The sequence below is a fragment of the Rhagoletis pomonella genome, unplaced genomic scaffold, assembly GCF_013731165.1.
Source record: "Rhagoletis pomonella isolate Grant_MI unplaced genomic scaffold, Rhpom_1.0 Rhpom_scaffold_00010, whole genome shotgun sequence".
Lineage (NCBI taxonomy): Eukaryota > Metazoa > Arthropoda > Insecta > Diptera > Tephritidae > Rhagoletis > Rhagoletis pomonella.
This window is the reverse complement of record NW_023458564.1, coordinates 34,217,032-34,234,681: the sequence shown is the minus strand read 5'-3', so window position 1 is coordinate 34,234,681 and position 17,650 is coordinate 34,217,032. Positions and strand designations below refer to the sequence as shown.

The window sequence follows — 17,650 nt, the reverse complement described above, 5'->3', positions numbered from 1 at the left end:
TAGTAGAAAAGTTCCATGCTGAAAAAACTTTTTATTATGGCGAGAAAATTTTACATTTCTGCTGTGCCAATTCGTAACTTTTTAGTGCTGGAAATTTTTGAGAGTCGCTCTGGTGCAAAAGAAGTTGAGCAACTAAAATCAGAAATTATACAAAAAATACTTGTCTTTACTGACATTTATTCTTCTAGAACTAAAAGCTATTCATTTATTAGACTCCTTAGTAATAAAATTAGAACAAAAAACATGCGTCGTCACGCAAGCGAGATTTTCCAGCACGTGAAGACGGTTGATAACAATTGATACCACCTTGTATTATTGCATCATGATCATGAACGAATGACACAAGATCACGCCGTAAGGAAAGAAAGAAAAAAGTTATTTTCTAGCTGTTGAAATCTCGAAGCCATTTTTGTTGTAAGAAGTAAACAACGAAAATAACAAAAAAACCGCGTAATTGTTGAACGCATGAATAATCATTTTTATTATTCAAGTTCTTCTATAAATCATGTCGTTGTGCTAAATTATTCTTTACCTTATGTGTGCACACGTTGTCACAAGCGAAAATTAAGAAAATGGCAGTGAAAAGCCACCACCAAATTGTAAACAACGAACAAATGTAAATAAACGGCTAATGTTAAAGTCGCCCAACTTTTTTCCTAATGGGATTATAACGGGCTACTAAGAAGAAGACGTGATCTTGTATTTTTGGTTCATGGTAACAGTATTAACAGTTGTTATTATTTGGTGTTATTTTTGTTTTTGTAATCTTGCTGTAACCTTATATGTACTCCCAATGGAATAATTGTATTTTTTTAACAACAAAAAATGTATTTTACGTCAATAAAACATTCACCAAAAAACGTACTATGTACCCAAATTAGGCCTTGAGCGAATGGATGCTGTAATTTAGGCCCTGCAATAATTTAAAAATGGGTTCAAACCATTATCTCCACTTAAAATTTTTTGACCAAAATTGGATTTAAAAGGATTGAAGTTTGCAGACCATTCGTTTGTCATCCTCAACAAAAAAGTATTTCAAACGAAAAATATTGACATAAACAACTGATAGAGATGCAATTTCTCTTTTAAATTGGTTAAGGTCGGAGAAAAGTTGTTTTTTATTTTAGGTGTGTCGATTACAAAATATGCATTCCTACATACCTGCATTTATTTAAATCTCTGCATTCTTTTCGGAAAATATTGGGAGATTTTTGGCGTGTTTGTACAAATTTTGAAAATAAATAACAGCTAGAAGTCCAGCTCTATTAATAAGATGATGTGGGAGTCCGTGCACTGGCCAGTTGTATTTAAATTTTACCCATGTCTGACATTTATCTCATTCTGCTTTAATTAGACTTTACTTAAATTGGTTGCTTTTTTTTCGTTTTCCATAATTGTGAACATTGAATAAACACATATTCACGATGATTGTGATTCTAGTGTTTTTCTTAATTTTTGTAAAAATTAACAGATTGTGAAAAATGGAGTTAAAAGTGTTCAGATGCACGTAAAAGCTAGAATCTATACTTAAAAAGCCTTTATTTAAGGGCAGTAAATGATTAACCGTGCCATAAATAGTGTCACGAAAAATCGATGTAGAGGAAATTGTGAAAATTAATCTTTGAAACAATCGCCTTTTGCATTGAATGCACATGTGAACATACATATATATACGTTTGTATATAGTTTAAAGAACATTTCGCTGTGTTTTAAATATGTAACGAATATAAGTTGTATATATTCTATGACGCAGAAAAGTATCCTTTTTGTATTCTAGCAAAAAAACTTGGAAAACACTGCTGAAACGTTAGCAAAGCCCGCCCCGTGTAAGTATGATTATTTCTTGCTGTTAAACAATGAGATATAGTGCATGCCCACGTAATGTATTTTATGTGAAATTATGTACTAAGTCGGAACCTCCAGATGTATAAAGTTTCCTGTACACCGTAAAAGTTTAAGTTCTATATCTAATGTCTGCAGACAATGCCTAAAATGTATATGTTGGCGCTTCCACTTTTGCTAAGTATTTGGCAGAGCTAAGCGTTTTCATCCCAGAAACACTCAGGGCCAGTTTTGCAGCCACGGCCGTGGGTAAAACGTAAGTTTAAACGCCCGATCTGTTTGGTTTAAACTATGATCAGCCAATCAAATGTCAGCCAGCTGTTCAATTTAAACCCAGTTTACTTAATCTAAGTTTAAACTGGCACTGAAAAACTGGCCCTCGGAGACTTACTATTGCCTGCCTAGGGGGACAGCTGTTAGTAAAAATGTTTAGAACGCAGGGGACCTATTTGAAAATTTGGTTAAATTAGTATTTTCACAGAAAATTTAAACTCGGGTGACGCCATCCACAGTATTTTTGTGCATAATACCTTTCCGGCTTGGCGACCTTCGGCCGCTGACCACAGTAAATTTCGCAAGAGCTTTCCTTCCTTTGGCTGCGTTTTAAAAAATAGGGTAGGTTAAAATTTTCTTATTCGGGTCACGCGTTTGGACACAACCTAAAATCATTGTGTACAAATAACCGAGCCGTGCGCACAACTTTTTGTTGCTGTTGTTGTCGTTGTAGCAGCATACAAGTTCCCCAAAGAGTTTTAGGGGAGTGTTGCTGGAGTGACAGTCCTTGGCCAAATATAAGTCTGGGTGCTTCCGGTTACGTAGACCCGACTGTCGTGGGAACGACTTTTTGTTGCTCGTTCCAGGGATTGAACTCAGCTCCTACGATAGCACATACTTCTAACCAATACGCCAGACTTGTTCCGCGGGTCCCGATATCTTACTTTATTTACTTAGTTAAAATTCACATGGATTTCAAATTAATTTGATTTATATAACCCAACGAGGGCAGAAGCGCTCCGTTAGTGCTATTGGAGAGCTCCATATTCAGCAGTGAGCGCTCCTTTCCTAATTTCACCCTTCATTGTATTTTAATATTGTGTGTCATTAGAAAGAAGCGCCCTTGCCTGCTCCCAAAGAAGCCCTTGGTGAGCGCTTATAAACATGGTTTTTTACCTCGCTGTAACTACATAAGTAATAATGATGCGCATAAAAGATGCAGCGATTTGCACTCTTAAGTTAGGTAGCGAGTTTTTAGTTTTTTAAACTATAATTTTATTTCTTTTCAATGTGGAATACATAGGTACATACATACATACGAAAATACTTACACTGCCGGAAAAAAGTATTCGCATAGCGAAGTTTTCTCAATATATGCTACAATTTGTATTCTAATATTTTTCCAGTGATTTTTTATAATAAAATTATAGTTTAAAAACTAAATCCTCCCTATTATAATTGCCATTCGTACTGGCATCAGGTATGTAACTTGAGAATAAAAATCGCAGCATCTTTTAGGCACATCAATATTACATAGTTACCCTGCAGGGAGTGACGTTAGCTTATACCTAACTTTAGTCTGTTTACGCGAACACTAGTGCTAACTATTAACTGTGTTTTTTGTTCGAAAAAAGCTAACTACTTTTGTGGGGTGATGGCCGCAAAAAAGTCAGACCTGGATACCTCTGCATTACATGTCAACTAACTTGTAACTAACTACTTTTGGACATAAAATATCAATAAGAAAAACAAAATATTTTTTTGTTTTTTTTACTTTTTTATTTACTTATTTATTTACTTTATTTTATTACATTTCATATTTGTTTACATATTCTGCTCTGGGTGGCCCCATATTCGAACACCGTCAGACATAACTTCAAAATGATAGTATAAAATTTCGATCTTCCTTTTATTTGTCCTGAATATGAAAAAGAATCTGCGAAGTTCAGAAAAAAAGTGTATTGAAAGTAATTTTTGTATGAGGATATTTAATAGAAACTTGTAAAGAAAACCAACTCCCGATTGCGTCTGCATGACTCCTGCACGACTTTACAATTCACTTTAAGTTGGTTTTGTCATAGCTAATTAAAAGTGAGGTATTAATCGAAATCTCGCCAAAAAGCTAACTATAAGTTGGTTAGTTTTAACAATTAATAATTTTTCACTGCAGGGTACATCCCGAGCTAATAAAAGGAAGGTAAAAATAGGGTTCATTCTACAACAAAAAACATAATTCTTAACTTTGTGCAAAACTTGAAAAAATTCAATAAATTTCCATGCAAATTTTCAACTTTTTAATCAGATTTTTTAGAATTTTTTTGAGTATTTATATCCCAATAAATTTTATTATAATAAAGTGCAAGTTTCAAGTGGCTACGAATTACCGTTGATTTACATAAGTACATACGTATGCACATGTTTGTACATAAATTAACTTTTTTCAAAAGAAAATATTTGTGTTATTATTCAAAATGATATTTATTTCTGAGCATTGTTAGAAATTTAAAAAGTTATAATTTAATTATAAGTTTAATAGATTAAATAAATAAATGAATAAATAAAAGTTTATTTTTTACGTTGCTTTTGTATTGCTTCCTACTTGCTCCTTTGGGGAGCAGTTAACTTCGCAATAGCGAAAATGGTCACCGGTGACATCGTCACTAATGAGGATTTAGTGACATGTTGTTGTTGTTGTTGTAGCAGCATACAAGCTCCCCAAAGAGTTTTTGGGGAGTGTTGCTGGAGTGACAGTCCTTGGCCAAATATAAATCTGGGTCGTTCCGGTTACGTAGACCCGACTGTCGTGGGAACGGATTTAGTGACATTGTTGTTGTTGTTGTTGTTGTAGCAGCATACAAATTCCCCAAAGACTTTTTGGGGAGTGTTGCTGGAGTGACAGTCCTTGGCCAGATATAAATCTGGGTCGTTCCGGTTACGTAGACCCGACTGTCTTGGGAACGGATTTAGTGACATCGTGGAACTTGCTGTGAATCCTAAACGACATATAGCTGACAATGACACTGGTGACATTCCCACGACAGCCGGTTCTACGTACCGGAATGACTCGGGTTTTACCCGACCAAGGGCTGTAGTTTCGGCGATCTAACCCCGTTTAGGTCGGCGAAGTATCTCAGTAGTTGTTCGTCCATAGAGCTACATTCGCTACGTTTTCTTCTGCTCAGGGCTGGCAACGAGTCAAACCCAGGGCCAGAAACCTACACCTGCTGTGTATGCCGGAAACGACCACACCACAACTCCACCTCAGTCAAGTGCAATGCTTGCGAGGGGTGGAGTCACCTCAGAGTATGCTCAGGACTATGGACACATCGGCTGTGGATCACGTCGTTTGTGTCCCCCTGCTGCTCAAACAGAGCAGCTTCCACGGCTAACCCCAGTCCACCTGAGCAGTCCCACACAAACACCTCAGCACAACAACATAACAACACAATAGACCACACCACAACCACGACAGACCACAGAACACACACAACCCCACCACCACCCACACGCCGCCGCCAACAACTCTTGGTTCCTCCTACAATCTGCTCGGTATGTCAGACCAGGATATTCTGTAATGTGACATCAGTCAAGTGCAACACCTGCCTTGGCTGGTGCCACTTTAGGGCATGTTCAGGTCTGCGCACCACGTGAGATGGGACGAGGAACTTCGAGGGCCCATGTGGCGCTGCACGCTCGCAAACCTCAACTGCGACGCCACCCACCACCACCACAGGGCGGCAACCACCTCAGCAGCGCAGACAGCCAATGGCGTCACGGCCACACACATCTCTCACACCCCGCATTACCACACGTCTCCCGAACCACATGAAGCTCCTTCAATTTAACTGCAACGGGCTTCAGAGCAAGATCGAGGAGATAACTGTCTTCAAGGGAAGGCATGATATATTGATAGCTGCGGTCCAAGAGACGAAGTTGCACAGCAATTCAACATTGTTGAATTGTGCCGGGTACAACGTGCACCGTCGAGATCGCGAGCGAGATAATGGTGGTGGCTTAGCGTTCATCACGCACCACAGCGTGCAGTATCGTCTTATCGAAGCAGACATCGACCGCAGGGATACCACCCTAGAATGTCAGGGTATTGCTATCCGGTCAGGCGATGTTGAACTCGAAATATTCAACGTACACATACCCCCTGTCACCTGCTGCCCGGCAGGATATCACCCTGATATAGGTGCGCTCCTCAGATGTGAAAACCGGATGGTTGTAGGTGAGTTTAATGCGTACCACGATCTTTGGCACTGAAGCCTGTCAAACGATCGTAGGGGAACCGATTTGGCTGAGCAGATAGACGATTCGACATTCTGCACAATGAACGACGACGCACCCACCAGGATTATGGGTAGCTGCTGCAGCTCGCCAGACATAACAATAGTCAGCGCTGGTCTGATAAACAGCATATCATGACGACCTATGCTGACTTTGGCATCAGACCATCTGCCCATAGTCATCTCGATCGATAAACCAACCGACTTTGCTTCCGCGGAGCACGGAACCTATATCAACTTCTCTAATGCTGATTGGAAAGGCTTCGCGGAATTTACTGAAAACACCTTCGCTGCTCTCCCCACACCAACCGACGTCCACCTTGGTGAACGTAAGTTCCGCAGGGCTATCACCGCTGCTGCAGCTCGCTTCGTACCGGCAGGATGCATTACAGACCCACGTCCAAATTTCCCTGCCGAAGCGGCTGTTCTAGCCGATGAGCGTGACAGCCTTCGTCAGGCCGATCCCGGAGATCCCCGTATCAGGGATCTCAACGCGGAGATTCGACGAAGCACGACGACAGAGTCGAAATTTCTTTCGGCGACCATGCTTCGTCGGAACCGGGGCGATGCGCGAGCTATTTTAGCCGGCAGTTCATACTGCAACCTCCGGTGGACAAAGCCAAGCGTCGAGTGACCAGAAGGCTGCACAATCTGCCAACAACTTGTGCCCCCTTGCTTTCACTTGCGGTGAAGTTCATGTGGCCATCGGGAAGGCGAAAGCCTCCAAAGCCATGGGTCCCGACGGAATATGCATGCTGATGCTAAAAAATTTGGGTCCTGCGGGAGTAGCGTACCTAACGGAGGTCCTCAACTTGTCAATGGCCACTCTCATTATCGCAGACATCTGGAAGGTGGGGAGAGTGGTCCCACTGCTCAAACCGGGGAAACCCGCCAACAAAGGAGATTCGTATCGACCGATAACACTCCTTTCGCCGGTAGCGAAGACACTTGAGGCCTTGCTGCTCTCGTATTTCACGAACCACCTGACCCCAGCGAAGCATCAGCATGGTTTCCGTAAGGTGCACAGTACAACAACAGCACTTAACGCCATAAACACTCAGATAACTCGTGGCCTTAACCATAACCGTCCCTGTGAGAGAACGATTCTAGTATCGTTGGACCTGTCAAAGGCGTTTGACACTGTCAGCCATTCCACGCTACTAGAAGATATAGAGGCTTCCTCTCTCCCACAGAGGCTCAAACGGTGGTCGGCAAATTATCTGAGTGGTCGACACTCGTCGGCAATGTTTAGAGACAAATCGAGCAAACTTAGGAAAATAAAACAGGGGGTTTCACAAGGTGGTGTCCTTTCCCGCTACTGTTCAACTTTTATATTTCAAAGCTCCCTCAACCACCAGAGGGAGTCTCGATTGTCTCTTACGCCGACGATTGCTCGATCATGGCGACTGGGAATGGAATTGATGACCTGTGTTCGAAAGTAAACGTGTATCTCTCCGAACTTTCTCGCTTCTCCACTGCAAAGTGTCTAGCCCTCTCCCCTACGAAATCCTCTGCGACCTTGTTCACCACCTGGACGAAAGAGGTCAGCCTGCCGCTGGGAATTCACGTCGATGATACACCAATTCCGACGGTGAATAACCCCAAAATACTCGGAGTAAAATTCGACAGCCTGCTCTCCTTCTCTGCGCACGCAACCGCTATTGTCAACAAAGTACAGAGCCGCACCAAGGTCCTCAAGTCGCTAGCCGGCAGCACCTGGGGCAAAGACAAAGAAACGTTGCTGGAAACATACAAGGCAATAGGCCGGCCGGTTTTGAACTACGCAGCACCAGTGTGGTCGCCGGGGACTAGTTGGACGCAGTGGATGAAGCTACAGACAACAGAGAACACCGCACTCAGGACAGCGACGGGATGCCTCCTGATGTTATCTGAACACGACCTCCATGACGAGGCTAAAATGCTCCCAATCAAGGAGCATAACGTAATGCTCTGCAAGCAGTTTCTTGTTGGGAGCCACAGATGTGGCCACCCAAACAGACAGCTGCTTGCAGAGGAGCCCTCGCCTAAGCACGTCAGTAGGCATCTATACGAACTGACGGACGAAGTCCAGAGATTCATTCAGCAGCCTCTGGAGCTGTCAGCATACCGACAGGCCCTCAACGGCATTCACAGGGACTCAGTCTCGAGTTATGTAGGCTCTAGACCTGTGAATGCCGTTCTAGGCGCACAAACACCGGACATTGACGTGACGGAGCTTCATCTGCCTCGGGAGACAAGAACAACAATAGCCCAACTTCGATCCGGCTACTGCAGCAGGTTAAACTCATACTTGAGTAGACTAAATGCGGATGTGCCAAATGAGTGTCCGGCATGCGGAGAGACCCCTCACGACTCGAAACATCTCTTCGCATGCCCGGAAAACCCGACAACCCTAACGGCTTTGTCCCTGTGGACCGACCCTGTAGAGGCTGCACGCTTCTTAGGGCTGCCGTTAGTGGAACTCGACGACAACGACTGAGATATCAACCGATCTGGGCGGGTTTGTTGTAGCCGCTACAACAACAACAACAACAACGACAACAACGGGTGGAGTCACCTCCGTAACTGCTCGGGCCTACGTACGCACCGGCAATGGACCACGTCGTTCGTGGCCCCATGCAGTGCGAACCGGACCGCCTCCACGGCAAACCACCACTCGCCCGAGCAGCACACAATCAACACACCCACACCCCAACACAACACAACAATAGACACACAAACAAACACAATAGCACCCAAACACCGCCGCCGGCAACTCTAAGTCCGACAATCTGCTCTGTTTGTCAGTCCAGAATATACCGTAACGTGACATCAGTCGAGTGCAACTCCTGCTTCGGCTGGTGCCACTTTAGGGCATGCTCAGGACTTCGCAACACGCGAGATTGGACGAGTGACTATGTGGGCCCCTGCTGTGCTGCCCAGTCGCATCCCTCCCCCGCGACGCCGCCAACCACCACCACAAGGCAGCACCCCCTTGTGCAGCACGTACAGCAGGGAGCCGGCAGGCAACACAACTCTTTAACACCACACATCACAATCCGTCTCCCAAGACACACAAAGGTGCTACAATTTTAATGTAACGGACTTCAGAGCAAGATCGAGGAGATAACTGTCCTTCAGGCATGGAATATTAATAGCTGCGGTCCAAGAGACGAAGTTGCACGGCAATTCAACCCTGTTGAATTGCGCCGGATACAACGTGCACCGTCGAGATCACGAGCGAGACAATGGTGGAGGTTTAGCGTTCATCACGCACCACACCGTGCAGTATCGTCTTATTGAAGCAGACAGCGACCGCAGGGATACCATCCTAGAATGTCAGGCGATGTTGAGCGCGAAATATTTAACTTATACATACCCCCTGTCACCAGCTGCCCGGCAGGATATCACCCTGAAATAGGTGCGCTACTCAGAGATGAAAACGGTATGGTAGTTGGTGACTTTAACGCGCACCACGATCTTTGGCACTCAAGCCTGTCAAATGATCGTAGGGGAATACATCTGGCTGAACGACAATGAACGACGACGCACCCACCAGGATTATGGGCAGCTGCTGCAGCTCGCCAGATCTAACAATTGTCAGCGGTCAGGTCTGAAAAAACTTGGTATCATGGCGACCTATGCTGACCCTAGCATCAGACCATCTGCCCATAGTCATCTCGATTGATAAACCTGCCGACTTTGCTTCCGTGGATCACTTGACCTATGTCAACTTTTTCAAAGCTGACTGGAAAGGCTTCGCGGATGTTACTGAGGGCGCCTTCACTGCACTGCCCATACCAACCGATGTTCGTGTAGGTGAACATAAATTCCGCAGGGTTGTCACTGCTGCTGCAGCCCCCTTTATTCCAGCAGGATGTATTAAGGATCCACGTTCGAACTTTCCCGCTGAAGCGGCTGTTCTAGCCGATGAGCGCGACAAACTTCGTCAGGCCGATCCCGGAAATCCCCGTATCAAGGATCTCATTTCGGAGATTCGGCAACTTGTGAATGTACATAAGCGGAAGAAATGGGAAGAGCATTTGAAGACCTGCAACTTCGCCTCTGGTGTGAGCAAGCTTTGGACAACCGTGAGGTCGTTGTCCAATCCGACGAAGCGTAACGATAGAGTCGAAATAGACTTTGGTGACCACGCTTCGTCGGACCCGGAGCGATGCGCGAGCTATTTTAGCCGGCAGTTCATTCTGCATCCTCCGGTGGATAAGGCAAAAAGTCGAGTGACCAGAAGGCAGCACAAAATGCCAAAACCCAGTGCGCCTCTTGTTTTCACCAGCGGTGAGGTAAGGGTAGCCATCGGGAAGTCGAAAGCATCCAAAGCCATTGGACCCGACGGAATATGCATGTTGATGCTGAAAAATTTGGGTCCTGCGGGAGTAGCATACCTAACGGAGGTCCTCAACCTGTCTATGGCCACTCTCGTCATTCCAGACATCTGGAAAATGGGGAGAGTGGTCCCACTGCTCAAACCGGGGAAACCAGTCAACAAAGTCTTATCGCCCGACAACCCTCCTTTCCCCGATAGCGAAGACACTCGAGGCCCTGCTACTCCCGTATTTTACGAACCACCTGACCCCAGCGAAGCATCACCTTGGGTCTGGTAAGTGCATAGCACAACAACATCACTTAAACACTCAGATAACTCGTGGCCTTAACCGAAATCGCCCCTGTGAGAGAACTATTCTAGTAGCGTTGGACCTGTCCAAGGCGTTCGACACTGTCAGTCATTCAACGCTACTAGAAGATATAGAGGCCTCCTCACTCCCACAGGGACTCAAACGGTGAATTACCTGAGTGGTCGACACTCGTCAGTAATCTTCAGAGACAAAACTAGCAAGCCACGTAAAATTAAACCAGGGGTACAACAGGGTGGTGTCCTGTCCCCACTACTGTTTAATTATTACATTTCAAAGCTTCCTCAACCAGCAGAGGGTGTCAATATTGTCTCCTATGCTGACGATTGTTCGATCATGGCGTCTGGGAATGGAATTGATGACTTGTGCTCGAAACTAAACGGTTATCTCGCCGAACTTTCTCGCTTCTTCACTGCAAGGAGCCTTCCCCTATCCCCTGCGAAATCCTCGGCAACCCTATTCACCACCTGGACGAAGGAGGTCAGACTGCAACTGGGTATTCACGTCGATGACGTAACAATACCGACGGTGAATAACCTGAAAATCCTCAGAGTTACTTTCGACAGTCTACTCTCCTTCTCGCGCATACAACCAATGTGTTTTGATATATTTTTTGAGGCGAATTTGTGAGCTTAGCTGTCGACTTATTTACATACCATTTTATCTTTATTTCGATGCGTGCTAATTTTGACAATTTACACAAAATTAAAATAAATGTTTTTGGTTTTCGAGCTGAAAGACTAATAAAAGGAAACACGGAACTTAAGTTTTATGAGGAAAAAAATAATTACACTAAGAAAAAGTAGAAAACAACTAGAGATGCATCCAGTTTTTTCAACAGACCTTTGACAAATAATATTCGATTCTCTTTATAGCCAGCCGTTGAACATTTCCGCTGGAAATACCTACTATTATCTTACGCTTTGACTTTAAATTACGAAAGAAGGTGGACGTAGAGGACAGTCTTACCGTAGCATCTCTACAGGCAAAAAATATTTGCTAAAATATTTGTTTGCCAGATATACGTTTTATCAGTGTACTTGTACAATATTCGCAAAAGCTCCGCATTGATTATTGCGAATGCGAAAGCGAATGTCAAAATGTATGCAGAAGTTCCGCGGTTGCGAATGCGAATGCGAATATTCGCAACAACCCTGCTACGTACCTATCTCTGGAAGTGTTCATCGTAGAGTACTGGTACTTCGCATGGAGATATGTATGTGAGAGATGAGGGAGAGATGTATATGAAATCAAGCCCATACTCATGGAAAAAATGGTGTTATTTGAAAAGGGGGCTTGGGGCCTACATACGTACTTTTAGCTATCTTTGAATGTATTTATAATTCTTATGTAGGTGTGTTTGCGAGTGAAATCCTCCTAAATGGGTGCCCGGATTTTAACGAAATTTTTTGTGTGTGTTTGAGTGGGGATGGTTTAGTTTCACAATTTAACTCGCCATAAATCTTATTTATGATCCGATTTGGCTAATATTCAAAATATGTATTGGAAACGGTAAAGGCAGTCCAATTGCAAAAAAGAGCTGACAGGTGGTGCTGAGGTCGAGTTGTTCGGTACTAAAAATAGCCAAGTGAGAAAAGGTGCTGTGAATGTCAGATTACTCTCCTGTGTTACGATTAGCCAAATTGATGTAATTTTCCAATATTATTACTCGATTAAGCTTTTAAGGTATTTCGTCTGAAATAAGTATATGTAGGGGGGGTGAAATAACACAAACGGCAATAACGCAAATTTGTGTTATTTCCCAATTGAATGTGAAATAACACAAATTTGCTTTACTTCATTTCTAGTTGAGCAATAAGACCAACTTTTAAACTTAACAATTGAGTAATAAAGCAAAATAGTGCACATATGTAGGTAGTCACCTAGTTACATTTGACAAAAAGTAGTACATGAACAAGTTAAATTGACGGATTTGTAAGTATACAATTTTGAAAGTGCCCAGCGTCGCGGCGGTCCGCGTTCGCGCGCCACACCGACGCCGAGGCATACTATCGCTTTGCTTTTTACATTCCCTTCCTTGATACATATATTGCTCATTTGAAAAGCCGGTTCCTAAACCATAAATCAGTTTTAAATAATTTTAGTGTTTTGTTTCCAAAGTATGATTTTAACGAAAAAAAACTGAAGAATTGTTTGCTTTCTATGAAAAAGTAATCGACTGCTCGAAACAAAACTTTCTTCTGGAGGTAAAAATGTGGAAAAAACGAGTTTCACACGAACATTTTCGAAATGCTCTCGAAGCATTACAAGTGGCTAATACAACGTCTTTTGGGAATGTTTTTAAGATCTTACGTATATTGGCACTTTTGCCTGAAAAGAATTAAAACCTACTTGATAAATACAACATGTCAAGAAAGGCTCAACGGTCTAGCATCTATGAATATTCACAAAGATATAAATTTTTCAGTTGACGAAGTTCTAGAAGAATTTTTCAAAAAACCACGAAAAATTTGAAAATTCTTCGTTTCATTGATTTATAAGTAAAAAGAAAAATTTAATGTGTTCAAAATTATCAAAATGTTTTATAAATAAAGCGAAAAATTGAATATATGATTTTAAAAATTCGGGTTTTGAAACTTTATTACGCATACTTTCTTCTAAAGAGCCTTTTTTCTAGACCCATATTAGTGAAATATTATTCTTTGACTTTTGGGGGGGGTTTAACTTTGGTTTAATTGTATTTTTGAAATAAACAAAGTTCTTTTTCCTTCTGTCAGTAAAATTTTTTTTTTTTACAAATAGTAGAAATAAGCAATGGGAAATAAGGCAAAATTTCTCACTCAAATTTCTCAAACTCAGATTTTGGTATTATTTCCCATTTAAAAGTGAAATAAAGCAAAGTTTGCGTTATTGCCGTTTGTGTTATTTCACCCCCCCGTATATGTATATTGCATTTCTGTAGAACAATGATACGCACCCATTTTAAATTGCCACCAACTGTACTATAAAGCTTCTAGGATAGATTCACTATAGAACCGGATCATTGTTGCTGCCAGGAAGTGAAGAAGAAACTATTCTTCAAACTTATTTCGCTTTGCGATTAACCGTACTATGAGATGCTGCAATTTCAAGAACTTCTTCAAAACACCTTCGTTAGGTTATTTAAAGGGGCAAATTACCACCAAACCATAATCTTAGCAGATGAATGTGCCAATGAAAATCGTAACCGTGAATTGTTGGTGAAAATGTTGGAAAGTTTTAATAAAAAAATTAATTTTGGGCGGGACGAAGTTCGCCGGGTCTGCGGGTCTGAGTATGCAGTTTTATAACCCATGAAATTTTATTATAATAAGGTGCAAGTTTGAAGACTGGAAAATCGCGTTGATTTTTAATTGTTATTTTTTTTTTGAAGTGGAACTTCTTTAGCGACGGTTGGTTGGCTGAGAGTAAGTTGGCAAATTCAAAGGAAATTGCACACGGAAATGGTGCAACGGAAATGATGCAACGGAAATGGTTGGGGCTGAAACAAGTGCTTCTTGTGTGTATGTATATGGTATGAATTTAACAAAAAGTTGCTAATAAAAGGTTAAAGAATAACACTTAGAAAAAGACCAATACAAGAATGAAAGTAAAGGGGAGTACGTACATAGATAAAGAAAAGGATAAAGGCAAAGGTAAAAATAAAAACAAAAACAAAGATGCGTAAAGATAAAGGCAAAAATTAAGACCAAGGTAAATTTAAACACTTTACTTATATATATAAGGGCAAAGGTGAAGAAGAATATGTAGATCAAGAAAATGATAAACATGGAAGCAGGGTTGCCACTGTCGAAAAAAAATATTTACCATCCACTTGAGAAAAATCTACCAAATCTGGAAAATATCTACCAATAATTTTTTTTTAGTTATTTTAATAAAAACTATAGCTTTATTATTTTTTATTTATTTTAATTAAAACTATAGTTTTTTTATTTTTATAGTTATTTCAATAAGTATTAAAATTGTTTTAAAAGAAATTTTTATTTAACTAATTACATATACGGTATTATAGATAAATACAGTGACTATTTTTTTATTATTCGCAATGTTTTTCAAGTAAAATTTTTTTGTTGCTTTAACTTAATCCATAAAAATTAAAGATTCAAACTATGTACAACATTTAGATAAATTCAAAAAAATTTCGTCCAAATTTCGAATTTTTTACTCTGAATTTTTAGAACAATTTAAGATACCGAGTTTTAAAGCAAATAATACTTGAGTATAGCTCATAATGTGGTTCCCGTTGATTTTTTTTTTAATTTTTTGCCACCAGTTTACCAATAACTGTCCTTAAAATATTTAGGAAATCAAAAGCTCCTCGGGATTCCAGAAAAATGAGTTTTGAATGGAGCACGATATGTTCGCTTTATGTATATCGATATACATTTATACGTATGCAAGTAACTATATAAAAAGTATGCAAAGAAATTTATAATATAAAGATAATTACGAAAAATAAATCGGTAGCGAAAAGTTCAACAAAAATCTACCAAAATGAGAAAAAATTTACTTTTTTACCAAACCAAATTTTTTCTACCAATTTTGGTAACAATTTACCAAAGTGGCAACCCTGCATGGAAGTAAAGACCAAGAGGAGGATGAAGATACCGATAAAAGTAAAGATGAAGATAGGGGAAGAAAGATTAAAATATAGGTAATTAAAGAGGAAAGGATATAGAGAGAGACACAGAGAATCAACCTGGGAACTATTTTGGGATTTTAGAGATTTTCGGGATTCTCGGGACTTATCGATAAAATAACCGATATTTTTATCGAGTTGTTATCGATACTTTTATCGAAATTTTTATCGATATTGTTATCAATTTTGCTATCGATATTTTCGGAACTTATCGATTTTGTAATCGATACTTTTAATTATTTTGTTAGCGATATTTTTTATCGACTTTGTTATCGATTTTTTATCTATATTTATCGAATTTGTTATCGATATTTATCGATTTTGTTATGTATATATTTTTATAGATTTTGTTATCGATATTTTTATCGATTTTGTTATCGATATTTATTGTCGATATTTATCGATTGTGTCATCGATATTTATCGATTTTGTTTTCGATATTAATCGATTTTTTATCGATATTTATCAATTTTTTAATGGATATTTTCATCGATTTTGATATCGATATTTTTTCGATTTTGTTATGGATATTTTTATCGGTATTCTTATCGATATTTTTATCGATATTGTTATGGAAATTTTTATCTATAATTTTATCGAGTTTCTAATAGATTTTGCGACCAATATTATTATCGATTTTGCTATCGAAATTTTCCTCGAATTTTTCATCGATTTTATCGATTTTTTATTGGATGTTACTATCGATTTTGTTATCGATAGAGTATAAAGATAAAAATTTAGATAAATGAAAACAGAATAACATAAATGTAATTAGAAAGAACAGGGGTAGAAAAAATAGAGTAAAAGAAGATGTATGTATGTATGTATATTGGTTATGAGACAAAATAGATATGTTTGTAACGTAAGTTTCACTTCTCCAGTGTGGCCCAGGCGCACTTACTTTTTTTTTTGCTTATGGTCTTTTGATGTTTTTTACATGTAACAAATGTACATACTATATTATGAAAATTTGGGCAGATTTAGTATAATTTTGTTTGCAAATGCTCTTGCGCTTTTTATTCAATAAAATATGTATGTTTATAAGGGTTATCCAAAATAACTAATCAAACGAATTTATGGCCCTAAAGGGACATATTTACTGAGAAGAAAATTCTCCCATTCGGCAAAATTTGTATTCCAATTTTAAAAGGTGTCGGTTGGCATTCGAAATTTTCCTTGCAAATAACATAAAAAAATTGGTTTCATTAAAAATGTTATAACTATTGAATGGTTTGTGATACAATTTTTCTAGACATATTTTTGTCTAGCAAGCAAGAAATCAGCTTTAAGCTACATCAAAGATTTGGACATCATATCTACTCCGATGCCTACTAAAGTAAAAACTCTACCGCAAGGGCATTTGCCCAGCTTTATACTCATAAATACCGGCTGTTCTTTTGCGGTAAAAAGGGCTTGGTTTTACAATTGTCGTCGGTGCTTTTCCCGCGTACTGCTCGGCATTTACAGCCAAATCAGCTGCATTGCTAGAAGCTGTACCTTTCGCCTCTAAAAACGAAGGAAATTTCCGCATATGCACGGACAGTACATCAGCCATCGAAGCCCTCTTTAGCAGTGTTATTGATTCTCATATAATTTCAAAATCACGTGAAATACTCTTGCGACACAAAAACACCATTAAAATTATGTGGTTATCTGTGCACGTCGGAATAGAAGGGAACGAGTTTGCAGACCAATGATTTTTGTGTTAAAAACTTAGTTTAACATAACATTTACATCTAAAGAACTGACATTTTCATTATTCTGCAAAACCCGCTATCAGCACATTTTTATATATAAATAGTTACAATTCGAATTGCAATCTGATCTTTAAACTAAAATAAAATGAATTAAAGGTAAAATCCTAGTTTTGATATATAGCGTGAATTTTTAAGACATGCATGGATACTTAAAATTATTAACACTTTTAAAAATAGCTGTCAAAACAGTTTTTTTGCTCTCCTGAAAAATTGAGTTTTTGCAGATAGGGGGTATTGAATATAAGCCCCCGATATATCTCCCATACAACTTTTTCATTATAACTCCTCCATTTATGCAGCTAGGAACATGAAACTTTGCAATACTTCCACCCATTATCAACAGAATACTTACGGTGAAAATAACAAAGATCGGGTCACATTTACATATAGCTCCCATGCAACTGATTGTTCAGATATGAGATTTTTTGTTATAACTCCTCCAGCTATGCAGCTGGGAACATGAAATTTCGCAATATTCCCACCCATTATCATAAAAAT

The 17,650-nt window shown here is 39.9% G+C and overlaps 1 protein-coding gene across 1 annotated transcript in view; it reads left to right on the top strand.

Annotated features, from left to right (window-relative positions):
- Window positions 1-1,403: 1,403 nt before the first annotated feature.
- LOC118746264 (steroid hormone receptor ERR1-like) overlaps window positions 1,404-17,650 on the top strand; it is a 34,887-nt gene continuing 18,640 nt past the window's right edge. Inside the window, exon 1 of the mRNA XM_036480100.1 lies at window positions 1,404-1,826. The gene's annotated coding sequence lies outside the window, so the exon portion shown is untranslated. The remainder of the gene's footprint in view (window positions 1,827-17,650) is intronic.